We start from the raw sequence: 18,331 nt of genomic DNA, 5'->3' as shown, positions 1-18,331 counted from the left end.
GTTGCAGCTGGATCCCCAAGCCCTTTAAATAGCCACTAGAGCCCCACATGGTACACTGCAGAGCTCCAGGCAGCACACTCCGGACAGCACTGGGTGGGGGGGGGGGGGGGAAATGCTGCCCTGGTTCCACCCCTTCTGCTTGAGGCCTTACCCCTTCTGGGAGCATGGAGCCCCCTCCCCACACACACCTACCTGCGGGGCCCAGCAAAGCTGTCAGCTCCCCTGTGTCTAGCTATTTATGATAATTGCTTAGAATGGCTGCACACAGCCTGCTGTATAGCACATCCATGTGAAGTAAACAAATTTCCTGTACCTAGATGCTGGAACTAGTGGTGTGGGGGAGGGGAGGAGTGGATTCCATTATATACAGTTTACAGTGTGGGTCAATGGTTCTTGGCACTTCTCACTATACAAATTGTATCAGCACCCCTGTTCCTGTCTATCATTTTAAAAGCAAAGTATCTCTTATAGTGTAGCTCTGAGCAGGCGGCAGCATTTTGCATTTTACACCCAATGCTTGCAAGTTGCAGCAGGGCTCATAGCAACACTATAAGGAGAAGAGGGGAGGTCTATAATTTTGAGACGTTAAAACAAAGTGCCTTCTGAAATTCTCTGGTGGATGTCCTGGATACCGTTAAAGATCCATTGATACTTTCACGGGGAGGAGAAGGGGTAACCCCTTGCTACCAGCTAGTATTGCTTTTCTCAACATAAACCAGGCTATGTTTTTACAAAGAAAGAAAGCTACTGCTGAGCATCTAATGGCTGCTCTATTTGCCTATGCAGTCATCACACTTCTAGAATTTCTTTGTGAGTACCTTTGAGCCATACCAAGTATGAAAGCAGCTATACAAAGCTAAATCTGCCTCCTTAACATTCAGAGGCAAATAATACTCTTAGATATGCAAGTGCAGCTCTCGTTGCAGCCACTGGGTCACTTGAGCATGTATCTGAGGGCAGAACATGCACCTTGATGTTTTTAAACTTCTCATATATTAGGAAAACTGCTTTCACCTTGCAGCAACCATACTAAAATGTCTGTATCGACCTGTAACATTTCTAAGCCCTTTCGTGTTCAAAGCAAAAGCTCTTTAGCCAACAACGGTTACATGCCAATAAAAAGAAAATTTTCCCTAGCACGGGTGCTTCAAAGTATACCACGACACGAATAAACTTTTCAGACTTTAAAACAGATTAAATATTCTGGAATATCTAGTGGTCTGTAGTTTTTTTCTTCAGTGCTGCAAGGCTTTATTTACAAAACCCATATAGTATTTTAGCAAGGAGTTTTCGTGAATGAAATGAAAAGTGACTTTGGCATTGTGATGAGTAAAGCATGGCAGTGCAAATGAGAAAAATAAGTGGAAACCCCACGTGGCTGAACTGCACGGAGGAGTTCTCCATGGGAATTGTACTTGGAAGTGTTTCCCCCTCGTCTCCCCCCCCGCTCTTGGTGAATCCACAGCATTAACTATATTTATAAATGTTATTCCTATATAGTCAAACCCAGTATATTAAGCAATTATATAGAGAGTTAAATAACCACTGCCCATTCTCCTATGCTGTAGCTTTGACGCAAGATACTCTAATCTTAAAGTCTTTTCAAACATTGAAATTGCTTCATCAAAAATTCTTAACACACCTCCCCCACTTTTACCCTATAACTTGTTTTGTATATATTTTCTGGTTCTGCATACCATTGAGCTGCATACTATTCTACCAGCTATAAGTTTCTGAGGGCAAAAAATAAAAGTTACAGAGCCAGGCCTTCTAATTCTAATTCTGATACTAATGTCAAATGCTAATATGTGTGTAAACAATTAATTATATTCTTGCTATGAGTCCAGTTCCTCTCCCTCCCCGCATTCATTGCTTGGTGACCTCTAGGGTCAGCTGTTCTATGAGAAATGGAAACTTATAGGATTCCATCTTGCTAGCCCATAACTAATTTATAGCTTTGCATGGCCTCAGGTGCAAAAATTCAGGATCCAATTTATCACCATAGGCAGTTCCAGCTATAAGAGACAGTCTAGGTATTCTGCAGAACTACATGAAGAACATTAGTAAGATAAAACAAATAGCAATAGCCCCTTTGAAGTGCATATCTTCAAAATTCATAAAGACATACCAAGCTACAGAAAGTCTTTTATACTGATATGGAAAGACTATAAAGCCCTCTAATGATCTCCTAAACAAACAAACAAAAAAAGAATTAATGGCACACTTTTGACACTGAATAATATCGTACCACTGGTGGGTTCTTTCCAGGCCTGTCCTTTCACAATTTATAGACCTCTTGATTTTTTGTTCTTTCCCAATTCAACAATACCTTGAGCAATATTATTTCAATTCCCAGGTCTCTAGGGCTGTATCCAAACTACAAAGAAAAGTTGGAAAAAGATATGCAAATTGTGAACAGCAATTTGCGTATCTCTTTCTGCTTTTTTTCAAAAGAGGCTTTTCCAACATTTGGCCCGTCTACACTAGGCCAAATATTGAAAAAAAAAACCCTCTTTCAGAAAATCCCTTCTTCTTCATAGAACAAGGTTTACAGGGATGTCGAAAAAATAATGTCTGCTTTTCTGAAATTTTTTTTGGAAAAGCAAATGTGTTCCTTGGACACGGCAGACCTTTTCTGGGATACCTCCAGTATCCTGGAAAAACTCTGCAGTCTGGACATAAGCTAGAAGTTGACTATCACACTTGCATACATAACATATAGCACAGGGTTAAGAATCAGACACATGACTAGAACACATATAACATACTGAAAAGAGAACCTATTGTTCCATTTTCTCTATAGGGTGAATATTTTTTACATAAGTCCAACTTAAAAAGAAGTGTTGCCAAACAACCATGATGTGGTTCAAATGTCTGTGCCTTCTTTTGTCCAAACCTAGATCTGCTCTCCCAGGGAAGAAAGCATTTTTGGTAAAGAGAAAGATATGTATCTTCAAAAGTGTAGTGATGTGATCATTGCATTAGGAGAAAAGCACTCCCGAGTTCCAGTTTTGGTTCTGTAAATGAACTGATTCCTTCTGTGGTCCCTGAGGGAATCATTGAACTCTTCTGCTCTCACTTTTCCCCTGGTAAAGTGGGGGTACATCATGTGGTCTAATTAATATTTGAAAAGCAGTATGGAAGTGCTAATTAATGAGCATTATTACCTAAGGATCCTCTGCTCAAGAAATGACTTTCTGTGATTTACCGGTTTAATGGCTTTTAGAACATAATGCAAGATCACTTTTTAAAATATGTTTTTCCTATTGAGTATTGTGGCCAACTCATTAGGGTACAAATATGTTTCTTTTTTTTTTATCAGTTGCTGGCAATACAGGCAGTCCCCGGGTTACATACAAGATAGGGACTGTAGGTTTGTTCTTAAGTTGAATTTGTATGCAAGTCAGAACTGGTACATATTGTACCCCAGGTGTCCCCGATTCAGCTGCTGCTGAAACTGACCAGTGGCTGACTACAGGAAGCCCGAGGCAGAGCTTCTTTGCCCCGGGCTTCCTGGAATCAGCTGCTGATCAGTTTCAGCAGCAGCTGACTTGGGGACACCTGGGGTAGAGCAGCTGGGGTGCTGCCAGGTTGGTCCCATTGCGCCAAGGGCCAGCGCCACCAGACCAACCCAACAGCACCCCAGCTGCTCTGCCCCAGGCGTCCCCAAGTCAGCTGCTATTGAAACTGATCAGCGGCTGATTCCAGGAAGCCCGGGGCAGAGCAGCTCAGGAGCCCCACAGCTGCTCTACCCCAGGCGTCCTGATTCAGCCGCTGCTGAAACTGACCAGCGGCGAAAAAAGCGAGAAAAGCCTGGTCTGCTGGGGGGGGGGGAGGGGGCGCACTAGCCCGGGTTCCGCCACCCGCATCCTCCGCGGCGAGAAAAGCCGCTCCGCGTCTCCCTGGTCTGCTGGGGGGAAGGGCCCCCCGCGCCGCCAGAGGCGGCGACAGTGGGGGAGGCACCCCGCATTAGCTGCATCCCCCCCCCCGTTCGTAACTAGGGGTCTGACTTAAGTCAGATTGACATAACCCGGGGACTGCCTGTATATTTGCAGTTGTCTGACTGGGTGAATTTACTATTTAAAATAGTAATGATGATGGAGACAACATCTATTTCAAAATAAACAATCCCATTCAAGTAAATGCAACTTCTGTAGCTGGAATTCTGACATTTGGTATATAATTCAACTCTCTCGTGTGTTTGCTTGTTTTCCAGCTAAGTAAACAACTATAATCTGTGTTTATTTTCCCCAAAATGATTGGTTAAGACAGGAATAGATGGGAAAGAAAATGTACAGAAATCTGGGTGATATGAAACAACAAAGATTACAACTTGAACAATAAAATGAATTATTTAAGAACCTTCTTACATATTAAAAAAATTTTGTTTCTAGTGCGTTAATGATCTGGAACAGTGTAATATAAGTCTGCTGCTTGTGAAGTGTCTTAATGTGAACACATTATATTAATGTCATGTAAATGACCAGAACCTAAAGCCATTTGGCCCTGGGTAGTCTCCACTTGTCTTATTCAATACAACTTTGTTCATTCAGTCTGACACACAGCATTTCCACAACTTGATAAGAAACTGCTCTTAGGTAGCTTCATCCCAGTTTTTGGCTTGTTCCTTTTGTTGGTTGCATTGCTCTTCAAGAGTCAAAACCCTCAGAAAAAAAACCAGTGTACTAAACCTGATGAAGATAGCCCACTAGAAATTAGATTTTTATATAGGAAATTAGCTTATAAAAGTACATATTTCTTGCTGTTAATATGCTAATTAAATGCAATATATTACTTCAAGTGCTAATACAAAAGTTTGGACATTTGTTGGGAGTCCGTCAGTGTTATGTTGATTTTAAAGCAATCTGTCAGCAATGTGGCTTAGTAATAATAATAATTGTAATTGTTATTAGCTGATCAAGAAAAACAGACGATTGAGCTCTCCTATCAGATGGAAAGAACTACAGTATATAAGTGGAAAGGCTTAATAAATAATAATAACAATAATAATAATGTTGTCTAATAGAAATACTGTAAAAGGTAAGTAGAGCTGACAAAGGGGACTCAAGAGGGTAGGATAGAATTCCAGTTTGGATAAAGTGTAACATGCAAAGAGCCCCATTTAAAAGTTCCTTAGAGACAGCAAATATTTCATAGATATTCCCTATACTAAAACCGAACACTATCGAGATCACAAAATATCTCCAGAACCAGAAGGAACTGCTTAAGTGTGTCTATGTGATGCTCTGCAATGATGATAAATGCATTTTAAAGGTTTTATATATTTATCAATTTTAAGAAATATTTTTACGATTTATTTGGGTGGTATCTGTGGCACCTAGATTCTCCAGTGATTATACAAATGCTTACATTAGAATAAAGTGCACCTAAGCTTTTTCCTATACTTAAACTAAGAAATAATGGAAGTAACTCAGATACTGTGGAATAGCAATCGTCAATGATTTTGACCAATGCACATTGAATAAATATATATATACACATACTATTTATTTCTTTTGGCTTGAGAGCAGCAAGTTCCTGTTTATTTGAACCCTATTACTGAAAATGGCCTTAAGGCACCTAACGGAGTTAGACACCTATGCCCTTAAAAATCCAGCTGAACTGGAATTCATTTATAATTTCAACACTATCAACTTGATCTTGAATAAAGATATCAACTGGTTAATGCACTACAAAGTTAATTTCTCCTGCCTTTGATATTTCCATTTTACACATCAAAAGCTATGAATGGGATACAACCAGTCAGACTCAATTAGCATCATTAAGACTGCTCCTACAATTGACAGGTAACTGCTTTTGCTGCTATATATACTTTGGATTCTGTAATTTCCACTTCAGTTCATCTGATGAAGTGGGGTTTACCCACAAAAGCTCATGATATTTGTTAGTCTCATTGGTTTTTAAAGTTACAGACTAACACAGATACCCCTCTCAGACTTTTAAATGTTATTTGTCCGTATAAGAAGATTATAAGTGAATGCTATTTTGTTTAATATTTTTTTAAAATTCCTGTGGTTCTCATTTGATAATGTAGTCACAAATAAAGCACAATTGATTTTATCACTGCATTCGGAACACTTTCTTGTAGTAGTTTATCTGACAAGGAAAATAATTGTTTAAGATTAGAGGGCTAATGAGACTGAGTCAAATAAAGGAAATTATAGGTTAAATATCAAATCAAAATTTCTGGACAATGAGCTGTATTTAACTGGTGACAGTTTCTCAAGAGGAGTGGGAGACAGCCCTTTAATGAAGTATGCAAGAAATAATATACAGCAAGACAAAGATGCCCAAAAATGTGAAGAATGATATTGCACTGGCAGAGGAACAGTCTGGGGAGACTTATAATTTCTTTATAATTTCTATTATCTACGCTGGCAGGTATAACTTCTAGATGTTTTTAGTTAGAAGAATAACTACATGGAGACATAAGAAACGTCTCCTCTGATTTATTCTCCCAAATTAAAAACATCTTTTTTTTCCTCTCAGTTGGCAGTGTCATTCCTGGATTTGAGGACTCGAGTAGTATTTGAACAGACCATGCAAATGGTATTTCATGTGTTGGCTGGCTGGTAATACCATACAAAGAGTAGCTTTAAACCTCCTGCATTAGAACCCAAGCAGGTAGTCATTATGATGTGCCTGAGGGCAGTGAGATGTATAAGGTCACAGATTGATCTGAGTTCTAACCTAAAACGTCAGTGCCAAATGACAAATATGGAGCACCACAGAGGTTTTCTTTTTTCTCACCTCCAGCTGTTCTTCCACCAACAGCCAGGAAGGCAAAAAGAGGCGGAAGCTGCACCGAATGTGCATATTTTCTTTCCCCTAGCATTGTTGTAGTAACATTAATATATGCTGCCATATAAGTAGCTTGGTTTTCTAATTAGGGCTTTTGCTTTTTTAATATACACACATTTCATATGATGGAAGATTCAGCAAAGAGTTGAAGCAGAAAAAATTTCTAAACATCTATTCTCACAAAGAGTTCATCTGTGGAAGCCTGGGCTTTGCAATGTCTAATTCATGGACTTTTAAAAATACATATATAAATGCATATGTTCATAAAATATTAATTTATATGAATATAAAACTCAATCTTCCCTCCTAAAATTATCACAAAAATTAACAATAGAGAAAGTAAAACACTCTAACCAGCAATTCTATTCACAATGTCTCTTGATAGATTCTAATAAACTAGGCAAAGTCTAGCTCAGTAGAACACTCAAATATAAAAGCAGACTCAAATTGTGCTCGTCCTGATTTCTTACAGCCTCCTGTGGAGAGATTCCTATGGCTGCAGGCATGTGGAATTAATTAATTCAGTGAAACCATCCCCAAACTTTTCAAAAATCTCAACAAGGTTTAGACAGCATGTGACTTGGTGAGATCAATTGTCTCACAATTTAAATCAGAAGATACATCATATACTTGTTCTGAACTTCATTTTGATACATATATTATTTAATTACTTGCCTGGTTCAGTTTACCAGGGGTTGAGGTCTATCCTCTGGTACAAGTGAGAGAGCAGGGGTCTTCTAATAAAGATACTGTACTGCCCCAGGTGCTCTATGTGAGGTTGAGTGGTTTTTAACTATCTTCCCTTATTAAAGCAATCATTAAGGTCTCAGCATAACAACACTAAGAATCAGCTTCTATGGCACCTACATTTGCTCTAAAAAAAATCTCGAGATGATAGGCACCGCTGCAGCTTTCTGGGATTGGAGCTAATTAATATGTTGACTAAGTCTATGCTAATCATGCTCCATCAGACTCAGCTGGATTAGTATGCAAATTGATAAACTCTGTTTTGCAATTGCCTTACCATCTGAGGTCTAATTAGTGATAGACATAAAACAAACAACAACTGGATTTGTATTTTAGAATGTTTAATAGTGGAAATAAATGTTTGGCAGGCACATATATGCACAAAATAGGCGGGGAAAATATACTTACGTGCACGCATGCACACACACACACACACACACACACACACACACACACGTCTTAGGAGCTCAGCAAAGAGACTCCAAATAAGTGGAAAAAGTAAGAGGAAAAGTACTAATTCAGAACAAGAAGTACAAGCGGGTAAGCCAGAGCAAACAAAGCAGTGGCAGGAAACCTCCATTGTATTTGCAGTAGACAAGCAAGCTACAATGTACTTCACACACTACACTAATATGTACAGAACCTATTCCTTCCACACACAATTTATGCACAATAATATTTCTGCAGGTGATATTTTAAAAAAGTACTCAACAATGCTGCCATGGACGTCAGTGGTGAAACTCCTTTTGATTCCAATGAGTTCCGCCAGTGTTGGAGATCTCATCTTGCATGTTTGAGGAGAGGATTCAGTCCTACATATCAGAGAGCAGCATAACAATCTTTTTGAGACTCATTCAGCTCTAGAATAGGATCATCATATCTGATATATTTATGTCTAATGGTAATATGAAAGCAGGCTGCTCCACTGACATCAACAGTGTAAAACCACTAAAACAGGGGTGGGCATATGTTTTTTGGGTCAGGGGCCTCCCACCACAGAGTAATCAGTCGGGGCCACACACAAGTGAGAAACAAAAAAACAAAACAAAACCCTCACTGACGTGGCCCTTGACTCCCCACATTCCCCTCCTACACCAGAGCCTAGAGAGGGCCAGCCTAGTAGATTCTGTGTGCTCCAGCCCATCAGTATGGGTTCCCCAGTGCTGGGGGAGCAAGAACCTCGGGAGCCAGATCTAGGCAAGCCAGGGGCTGCATCTGACCCCAGGCCTGAAGTTCCCCACCCCTGCACTAACATGACAGAATGAGAGAGAGAGAGAAAATACGAGTTTTATCTCTCTCTCTCTCTCTCGATATAGCTATAGCTATAGATATAGATATACACACACATCTATTGTGTTGGCAGTCTGTCTAAATTTGTTTTAGTCAGCCTTTCAGGGGGTGAGACCTTCTTTGGGTTATTATTAATCCAGTGTACAGTTCTATCATTTTGAATATAATTCTTCAAACTGTAGCAGGGAAAAAAACCAACCACAATTATAAAATAAAAATAATTAACACACTTCCTAAATTTAGACCAATCCTTCTGCACAAGCCCTATACCCAGGCCTGCAGAACTACAAATCAAGGCTGGTGATAGACACAAATGCCTAACATATGAGAAAGTGTGTTCTTTCCCTGCTTGAGTCAGGCTAAATAAAGACATGTATCTTGTATTCCCTGCAGTAAGAATGAGGTTCAGAGATGAGGGCCCATCGCAAAGAATTCTATGAGCCACTTACCTTTATGCTTTTTCTTGAGTATACCCCCCTAACATTATTGCAAGCATGGATGTCTTGAGGTGACAAATGGTGGCTGCGCATGACTAGGTCGATATCTGAGATAGATCACGTTACTATTCCTTAGCCAGCTGAAAATCAAGAAGATATCTCAAATCATCACTAAACAGCTGGATGCCCATAAAACACAAATGAGTTCTATAAGATCCCAAACTGTAAAATACCTTGACAGTTGGTCATAGGAGACTCATGTTAGCACTCGGGAAGTCCAACACCTCCTTCCGCCCCCATCAACATTTTAATTGCTAAATGGGATCTCCCCTGCGTTACCCTACCCCTCTGTGTGGCCTTCCTTGCATCACCTCCCTTACAGGCACCAGTCACCCTCGCAATTGATTGACTGACACAAATCAATGGGAGTTGTAGATTCAAAAGTAATGCCTGATCAGCGTGCTAACTGAGCACAGGTATTTCTTTTGCACTCTTCTCTCTGATAATTCACAAAAATAATATTTGGTTCTACTTTCCTTCTAAGAGTAACCAATTGTTTTTAAATGTACACACTGTTGACTAAATTCTTCTCTAATCTACACTGGTGTATCAGTTGACTTTTCTGTTTCAGAACCACAATAACTAAGTCACTAAGTTTGATATGTATCAAAATCACCTAGCTACAGTATTCCTCATATGAAACTTTCCCCCAATTTATCTTATCCCTAAAAGTAAAAAGGAAACTAAACCCTATGTAAGAAATAAAGTTCATCCTGCTATTTAGTGCTCTGTGTGGTAAACATACTCTTAAATGTCTGTAGGAAAATGTCACTGTTAGCATAATGACCATGCTTATTTTTTATATTTTTCTTTCCAAAGCATCCTAAGGCACTAATCATTGCTATAAATTATCAACCACTTAATTCTAAGCACTACTGATTTCAAAACTTTCTTCTCCTAAAAACAAAGCAGGTATATATAAATATTTTTAAAACCTTTTGCTGGGGCAAAATCTTACGCAATCTTTGGTCCCCTCGTCTTGTCTCATCTAGGGTTTACCTAGTCTTCTTGCATCATTACTGATCATAGCTGATACCTGGATAGCAATCTCTTGAAGGCAGATAGCCTTTTGCCGATGGCTTTGCACTACATGCTTCAGGTACAAAATCTTGTAATTTCCTTTGTCTCCTCAGAGGGAGCAGAGATTTATTTTCTTTGTTTCTTTGGGCAAACCATAGTAAATACTTAAGAACTAAAAGAATGTTTACAAGACTATGATAAACTTTGGGCAAAATATGACTTGTGAGATATCATTTGAAATGTCATAATCTGCTGAACATTGTTGTCCTGATAAAATATGTATATCAGCATTGTATGAGAATTTACAAGATCCTACTGCAGGTGTGGGCAAATTCCGGCCTGTGGACCTGATCTGCAGGGTTAGTCCCTGGTGGGCTCCCACCTCCATGTTTACCTGTGCCTCCGCAGGTATTGGAGGATTGCAGCTCTGGTTGGCTGCGAATCCCTGTTCGTGGCCAACGCAAGTGGTGGGGAGCAGTGTCCCGGTCTGTGACACTTCCTGCCACTTGCATTGGAAATAAATGACGATTTGTGGCCAACCAGAACTGTGATCCTCTGCTATCTGCTGAGACACAGGTAAACATAGTGGCGATGGCCCACCAGGCACTAACTCTGCGGACTGCGTTTTTTTTATTGCTCACCCCTGTGCTACAGTATAACATTGTTATAAAATGTTCCAAGCTTAAGAAAAGCAGGCACTAGTTTTGGCAAACACTATAATCAGTTAAGCAGCCATTCTCCAACAACAGGAAAGCGTGAAAGGGAAATTTACATTTCATCACAGCCATGGTTTCAACTTCACATCCATGAGGGACTACTTGTTACCTTCATCCCAGCTGGGGGCAATCAGCAAAAAAGGAGAAAGTGGTATATGAATAAAAGACTGTGGCTTCCAAATCACTTCTCTTCCCTCCCCACCTCTTCTGATGTCAGCTACAATACTCGTAAAACAAAGGAAGCACTATTGAACTGACCAAGGAGCAGTCCTGGCTCGGAGGCTTTTCAGCCAGTACAGACTGACTGTATGCTTATGCTGGTGCTTTTAAATTCACTTAGCTAGTTAAGGAGCTTCAGGGGATAGCCAAGTTAGTCTGTTACAGAAAAAAAAACCAAGAAATGGTCTGGTAGCACTTTATAGACTAACAAAACATGTAGAGGCTATCGTGAGCTTTCTTGGGCTGTGCCCACGAAAGCTCATGATACCCTCTACATGTTTTGTTGGTCTATAAAGTGCTACCAGACCATTTCTTGGTTTTTTTAGCTAGTTAAGTTAGGTATCCCAGAAAAACTCTGCCACGTCCAATGAATGTGTCTGCTTCCTCCCCCCCTCTGCCCCCCGGCCGCAAAAAAAAAAAAAAAATTGGAAAAGCAGACACAGTTTTTTTGGCATCCCTGTAAACCTCATTTTACAAGGACAAAGGGATGTTCCGAAAAAGGGTTTTTCTCTGACATTTGCCCCAGTGTAGACAGGCCAAATGTCAGAAAAGCCTCTTCTGAAACAAGCATTGGAAAAAGATATGCAAATTGCAAATCTTTTTCCGATAGAACTGTGTAGTCTAGACACAGCCTTAGGCATTTAGTTTGCATTGTATCTTTTTACTTCTTTTGTATCCAGACTTAATTTTCATGCCTCAATACTTACAATTACTTTATTAATTACAGAAAGAAAAGAGAAAGTGGTTTCACTATTTAATCAAAACACTGTGTTTGGATAAAAGTGTGTGGGAAACTGTATTTGGGATAACAGAGCTGCTGCGTATCCTTTTTCATTGCTGAAATGATGGGTTTTTATGAGTTTTCATTGTTCCCCAAGGTGCTAGGCAACACAAGACACATTTCTGAGAGAAGGTCTTGGACTAGAAAATCTGTTGATGTTCTTCTACAATGTAATTTATATATGGGTAGTTAATAGCACTCAATATTTTGTAGCTGGGAACAAGTTGCATGTTGGAGGCTGTGTAGTTAACTGACCAGGAGTGCTGCTGCTCTCCAGTGACTGCTCACCAGTAAAGCAGTGTAAAAGGAGAATGGAGGAACACAGATATGCAGCAGTCCAGAATGAACCCTAAGGATTGTCACAATTCCATCTAAATCTTTTCTAATCATATTGAGGTCACAAAGCCTCAACCTACACTCTAGTCATAATAGTTAACACCAGTCAAGCTTCACCAGTACAGAAAAATTCTTACAGATTTTCCTAATGTAAACAAGGCCTGACCAACTTTCCTTATCTTGCTGGTTTTAGCATGGAGGTATTTCAGGGTATGTCTACATTGCATTCCTCTTCTAAGAGAGGAATGCAAATGGAGACAAGCAAAATTGCAAATGAAGCGTGGATTTGAGTTTCTCGCGCTTCATTTGCATAATCACGGACCGCTGCTTTTCCGAAATAGCGTCTTTCAAGCAAACAAACACAGACCCGGGGGATTATTTCAAGAAAAAAACCCTCAGGAGTAAGCGTTATTTCGAAGGAAGGTTTTTTTCTCTAAATAACCCCACAGAGATCGCGTTTGTTTTCTCGAAAGACGCTATTTTGGAAAAGCAGCGGTCTGCTATTTTGCAAATGAAGCACGGGAAATTCAAATCCGTCCTTCATTTGCAATTTTGCTTGTCTGCATTTGCATTCCTCTCTCTGAAGAGGAATGCAATGTAGACATTCCCTCAAAGATTCTTTTGCTTCCTGGAAGTAAAAGCATGCCATTTTATTGTTCTGTTCATATGTAATCAAGGGAACTTTAAAAGTTCCTATGTACCTGCATAGATGTTAGTTAATAATGTAAAAAGCTTGATCAGACTGAGGTATGTTTTCAAGTCAGTAGCTCTTTTCCCCTAGGAAATCACTGGTGGTCTTTTCCTGAAGGGTCAGACAAAAGATCATTAACATGTCAATCCTGGTCTTAACAAAGGTTATGTTTCTACCTTAAGTCTACATGTCTCAACAATTCCATTCTGTATCTAACATTTGTTTTCGACAGCATCCAGTCTGTTGCATCATCTATGCAAAGCTTTAACCTGCTATGAATTTTCATAGTCAAGTTGTTGAATCTGAATATTTACAACATATCTTCTAGAGGACCCAGAAATGTAATATAAAAGATCCTCACCAGGTCTAATTAAAAAGGAGTGTAAGTGTATGCATACATACACATGCACTTATATACACATTTTCTAAGATATCTAGGCAAGATATTTAGTCACACAACATGCATACATATTAATGGAAATGTTATGGCTATATGCACTCATCAGCTCTGAAAACTTCAATTATACAAATATTAACCCAGAGACTTTAAATTTCACCCATCCTTTAGCTCAACGGTGAGCAAATACTGGCCCATGCACCAGATACAGCTCACCATGGTTAGCCCCTGCTGGGCCACTGCTGCTGTATTTACCTGACCTCCAGTTGTATGAGTGCTTGCAGCTCCTGCTGGCCATGAATTGCCATTCCCAGCCAATAGGAGCTGTGGGAAGTGGTGTCCTTGTCTATGCTGCTTCCTGCAGCTTCTATTGGTCAGGAAAAGTGATTCACAGCCAATGGGAGTGACAAGCACCCATATCTGTGAAGGCATAGCTAAATGTAGTAGTATCAGCCAGCCATGGGATAACCTTGGCAAATAGCCATGGTCTTTTTGCCCACCCCTGCATTAGTTAATCTCCTACTCAGTACAATGATTTTAATCAAGTTACACTGGGTTCTTGTAAAACAGTCACTATAGAACTTCAATTTTAAAGTTCCAGCATCATATCTGTCAAGTCACAAAAAGAATAATTGATAATCATACAGGAAGCTGCCACAGTGGTAGTGATAATACCTATAGATAATGAATTAGAGAATATAGCCCCAGTTTGAATGCATGATAAAATAAAGGATTGAAGACTTCTATAAATTAATTCTGTTAATAAGAATGATTAATTTAATAGCTGACCATTTTCAGATGAAATAAAACAAAACAAGCCATTAAAATGTGATAGAATTGACTTTTGATGTAGCATGATTCAAAGTCTTTGGGTGTGTCTACACAGCAGGGCTTAGCTCAATTTGCATGGCTTATTTCGAGGTATGTCAACTGCGTAGCTTATTTCAAAATTGGAAGTATCTACACAGCACTTATTTCAAAATAGAGATTCTTCCTCTGACTTCCCTTACTCCTCCCTAACAATGAGGGTTACAGGAGTTGGAGTAATAAGTCCTCCAGCTTGACAGTTGAACTGCCTGCTAAGTAGACACAGACTAAGTAATTTCGAAATAATGTTGCTGTGTAGATGTACCCTATGTTTTGTTACATGAGTAAATGGGAGCCGTATTTCCTAATTCCTACCCTGTTACATCACTGGACCTCTGGTGGATAAGTGCTTGTAAAAATGGCAGCTTCCCATGAGAGACCAGATGTGGTTTATGCTAGTCTTCGATAATGAAAGCACAACTTCTTTACAGCATATTTAGCCTGAGATATGACAGGGTAGTCTGGTGGTTATTTTTAGAAGGACTGGAAACCATAAGCTACAAGGTCTTCTCTCACACATGTTCTGTCTGATCATAAACTTAGCAAGTACTTTGAATTACACAACCACATACCTTTGTAATATATAGGATAAGAAACATAACAAATTTGGCAAAATGATATTACCTTTGAAACACCCCCCTTCCAACAACAACTCCCAATAACAATGTGTACATAAAAACCAGATATTTTTGTATTTTAATAAGATGAACTAGCCAGAGTACAGGCTCTAACAGCAATTTTATGTCTCTTTTTCCTAGGACCAGCTAACCCAGTGCAGTTTTACTACCTCCCAAATGAAGAGAAATTGCAGCTAACATAGTTTGCTTGCGTCTGGGTTATCACATTTTCTCTTCTATATCATATTTGGAAAGAACTGACAACTAATAATAGAGCCTCATTTTTATCTTCATACATGAAAGAATACTGACAAATAATGAAAAATAATAAAACAGAATTTGCACAGCACTGAAGCAAAGAACCAATATTCATTTCCTCGATTGGTTTCTTCATAACTGGTGTATCAATACTACAAACCTTTACTCACATAAGTAGTCATGGTGAAATCATTGGTGTAAAAATAATACACAGTGTATACTGCACTACAGTCTGGAGTTGAATTACTTTTCCATCTTCAGAATCATAACCAGAAGTAGAATCTGATGTGTTAGTTTGCTGAAAACAGATCCTGGTGTCAAAAGATAATGCATCTAACCAGTGCAGAACCAAGAGCTGAGAAGGGTAAGGACTCCAATGGTAGGTAATAAGTCTACACTAAGTCAACTTCTTTCTTCCTAGCCCCAGTCTATGCTAGCAGCTAAGTTCAAATTAAGATACACAACTTCAGCTACGTCAATTGCGTAGCTTAAGTTGAAGTATCTTAACTCAAATTTTGGTGCCATCCAGACTGTGGGAAGTCAAAGGGAGCACTCTCCCTTCAACTTACCTTTCTCCTCGTAGAAGCAGGACTGCTGGGATCAATGGAAGCACCCACTAGTTCAAATTAACGTGTCTTCACTAGACCTACTAATTGGAAACCCCAAGAGGATTGACTGCAGCTGTTTCAATCATATCTGTAGTGTAGACATGGCCCAGTGGCTCTAAGTTACACTCGTAAGCCTGGGGTCACAGTATCTATAGGTAGAATGCAAAGAGATAGAAGAATTGTTTCCCTTGATGCCAAAATTGTCTGTTTTCTAAAGAAAACTAAAGTTGCAAAATTTGCTTGATATTTCAGCACTCTAATATTCAATTAGTGAGCTTGACATTTCTTGGGACCTCGTTAAAGATTCCATCGGTGTCTATATTAACAGATGCTTCTGTTTTCAAGCCACAAAGAACCATAGTAATGGCTCACTTCCGAATCCATTTCTTTAATAACTAAGGAACTGATCCTCCAAACCTTTATTCATACTCATAGCCACATTGAGATCAGTGGGACTGGTCCATGAGCAACAGCTAACCTTATGAGTATGGTTTTGTAGGATTGGAGAGAGGCTCTTTGTTGTTTAATGAGAGTGGGATCTGTAACAAACAACAGCTAAGTGTATAACATTCTTTCAAGGAGGTCTGATTATAATGCAACTATCAGTTTTGTTTCAGTAGCAACAGATTAGTAAATCATTGTATATAGACATGCATAAGCTATAAGCAATAATAGTTACAAAGGACCATTTTAGCAAGGCATTCAGAACTCAATAGGGGAACAGGGAATAAAGAAGTGAATAATAATGAAAAAAGATTAACACTGCTTGAAAAACTAACATGCTATATCATGGACCACATTTCTGGTTTTCTGTCAATCACTGCTATAACTGATGTCAATCATTCTCCAGTTCCCTTGTCTGAGATTTTTGACTGACCACAAAAGAAACTTTTGTGTAATCATGCTCTTTGCAATTCATCTGAGTCACAGGAAGGATTTTCATAGCTTGCCTGTGGAATAGACATGGTATGCCCCAAGCTGTGTGCACATATCCTCAAGCAATTCAGGCTAAAGTTTCCCACGATGAAATGAAAGGAACTAAAAGATGCAGAAAAATACAAGCTACTATTCTAAAAATAACATGGGGAGGGCGAAAGAAAAGGATAGCTCATATTTTTCCAAATGAGAATCTGAAAACTGCCTCTTTGGGAGGGAGTAATTAGACTATATGTGCACCTGTGTATTTTGATTCCTCTGAGATATTTCCTCCCCCCCCCCCCCCCCCCCCGTTTATCCGTGCATTAAAACAAAAAACAGCTAGTCATTTTGGACTCCATCCACCCCCCTTTTGGGGGGATATTTCTAATTTTTGCCTCCATTAGAGAAATATATTTGCTTTTGTTTTGCTGACAGAGCAAGTGGACCCTGTTGTCTTGGTTGACCATGTGAAAAGTTAGACTGTAATATAGATTCCTCATGCAAAATCCAGGAGAGGTTTGGAATTAATCCAGAAAAGTGAGAATCCTGATAATATCAATGAAGAACAAACAGCTTAAACTTAGCATTTAGGTGAAAGCTTCTCTCCCCTCCCCCCAATAGCTTTCTATAAATTCAAACATTTCTGAAGATCTGAGTCTTGTTTATTTATTATTTATTTATTTAACCAGCTTGGCAAAAAGAGAAGCTAAACCAACTTTGATTAAAAAATAGCAAAGATACTCTACGGAAACTGGCCCCTTTACTGTAAACAGTGTCTCTTTGCAAACTAAGCAGCTATAAAAAGGAGAGACAATACAGGGTGTCCCCAGCATCATTAACCAACTTTCCTGCCTCTTGAAACAATCAGTTCGATAAAGCAATTACAACAGCATCATGGAACAGTAGAACAAGGGAAAAAATAACCTTACCAGCTTCTCCTACAGTATAGAGCTGAAAAGAAAACAAAACCCCAGCTGCTGCATCATATGCAATTGGTCTCCCAGAATGAATTGACTGAAAGAACTCTGAAAGGCTAAAGTCTTTCGTACCCTGTGTTTAGTTTCTTCTCAGCTCCTTCTCTCCGAATCTCCTCACAAAGCCATTCTTTAATCCTCACACAGGAAAAAGAAGCACACACCAAATGACTTCAGCAGAAACCATTCTCCTGGGGAGTGGGGGGGAAAGAGATTCTGCTGGCATTCAACCATTCAGTATGTTAATCCTCAGAGAGGGTATCCAAACAAACTCGCCTACACAGGGTGGCCATTTGAACATCAGGCACCAAATACCATACAAAGAGTGCTTCTCGACAAGGCATAAAAAAAGTGCACATCTCCATTCATCAACATCTCAGCTACTAATTTCTGAAATAAATACACCCCTTGATAATTCTAAGAGGTCCCTATTTACATCTCAGTTAATGTACATTAAAGTATTAATCTTTTTTAAAAAATTAGCTACCTAAACATCCAAAGACTGCTAATGAATCTAATTTTTTTTAAATATAAACAACAAGAAAGAAGTTAAAAAACGTAACAAAATAAAAT

At 39.2% G+C, this 18,331-nt stretch overlaps 1 protein-coding gene across 3 annotated transcripts in view; it reads right to left on the bottom strand.

Annotated features, from left to right (window-relative positions):
- Positions 1 to 18,331, bottom strand: part of MID1 (midline 1) — a 350,551-nt gene that overhangs the window by 234,822 nt on the left and 97,398 nt on the right. The window contains exon 1 of one of the 3 annotated variants that reach the window (XM_089775222.1): positions 17,834 to 17,945. The exons of 1 other annotated variant lie outside the window; for it this stretch is intronic. The gene's annotated coding sequence lies outside the window, so the exon portion shown is untranslated. Of the gene's footprint in view, positions 1 to 17,713; positions 17,946 to 18,331 lie in introns of those variants that run through there. One more of the 3 variants, XM_006120183.4, reaches the window with a different exon arrangement.

Source organism: Pelodiscus sinensis, chromosome 1 (genome assembly GCF_052426305.1).
Source record: "Pelodiscus sinensis isolate ZL-2025 chromosome 1, ASM5242630v1, whole genome shotgun sequence".
Classification (NCBI taxonomy): domain Eukaryota; kingdom Metazoa; phylum Chordata; order Testudines; family Trionychidae; genus Pelodiscus; species Pelodiscus sinensis.
This window is presented reverse-complemented; position numbering and strand designations above follow the sequence as displayed.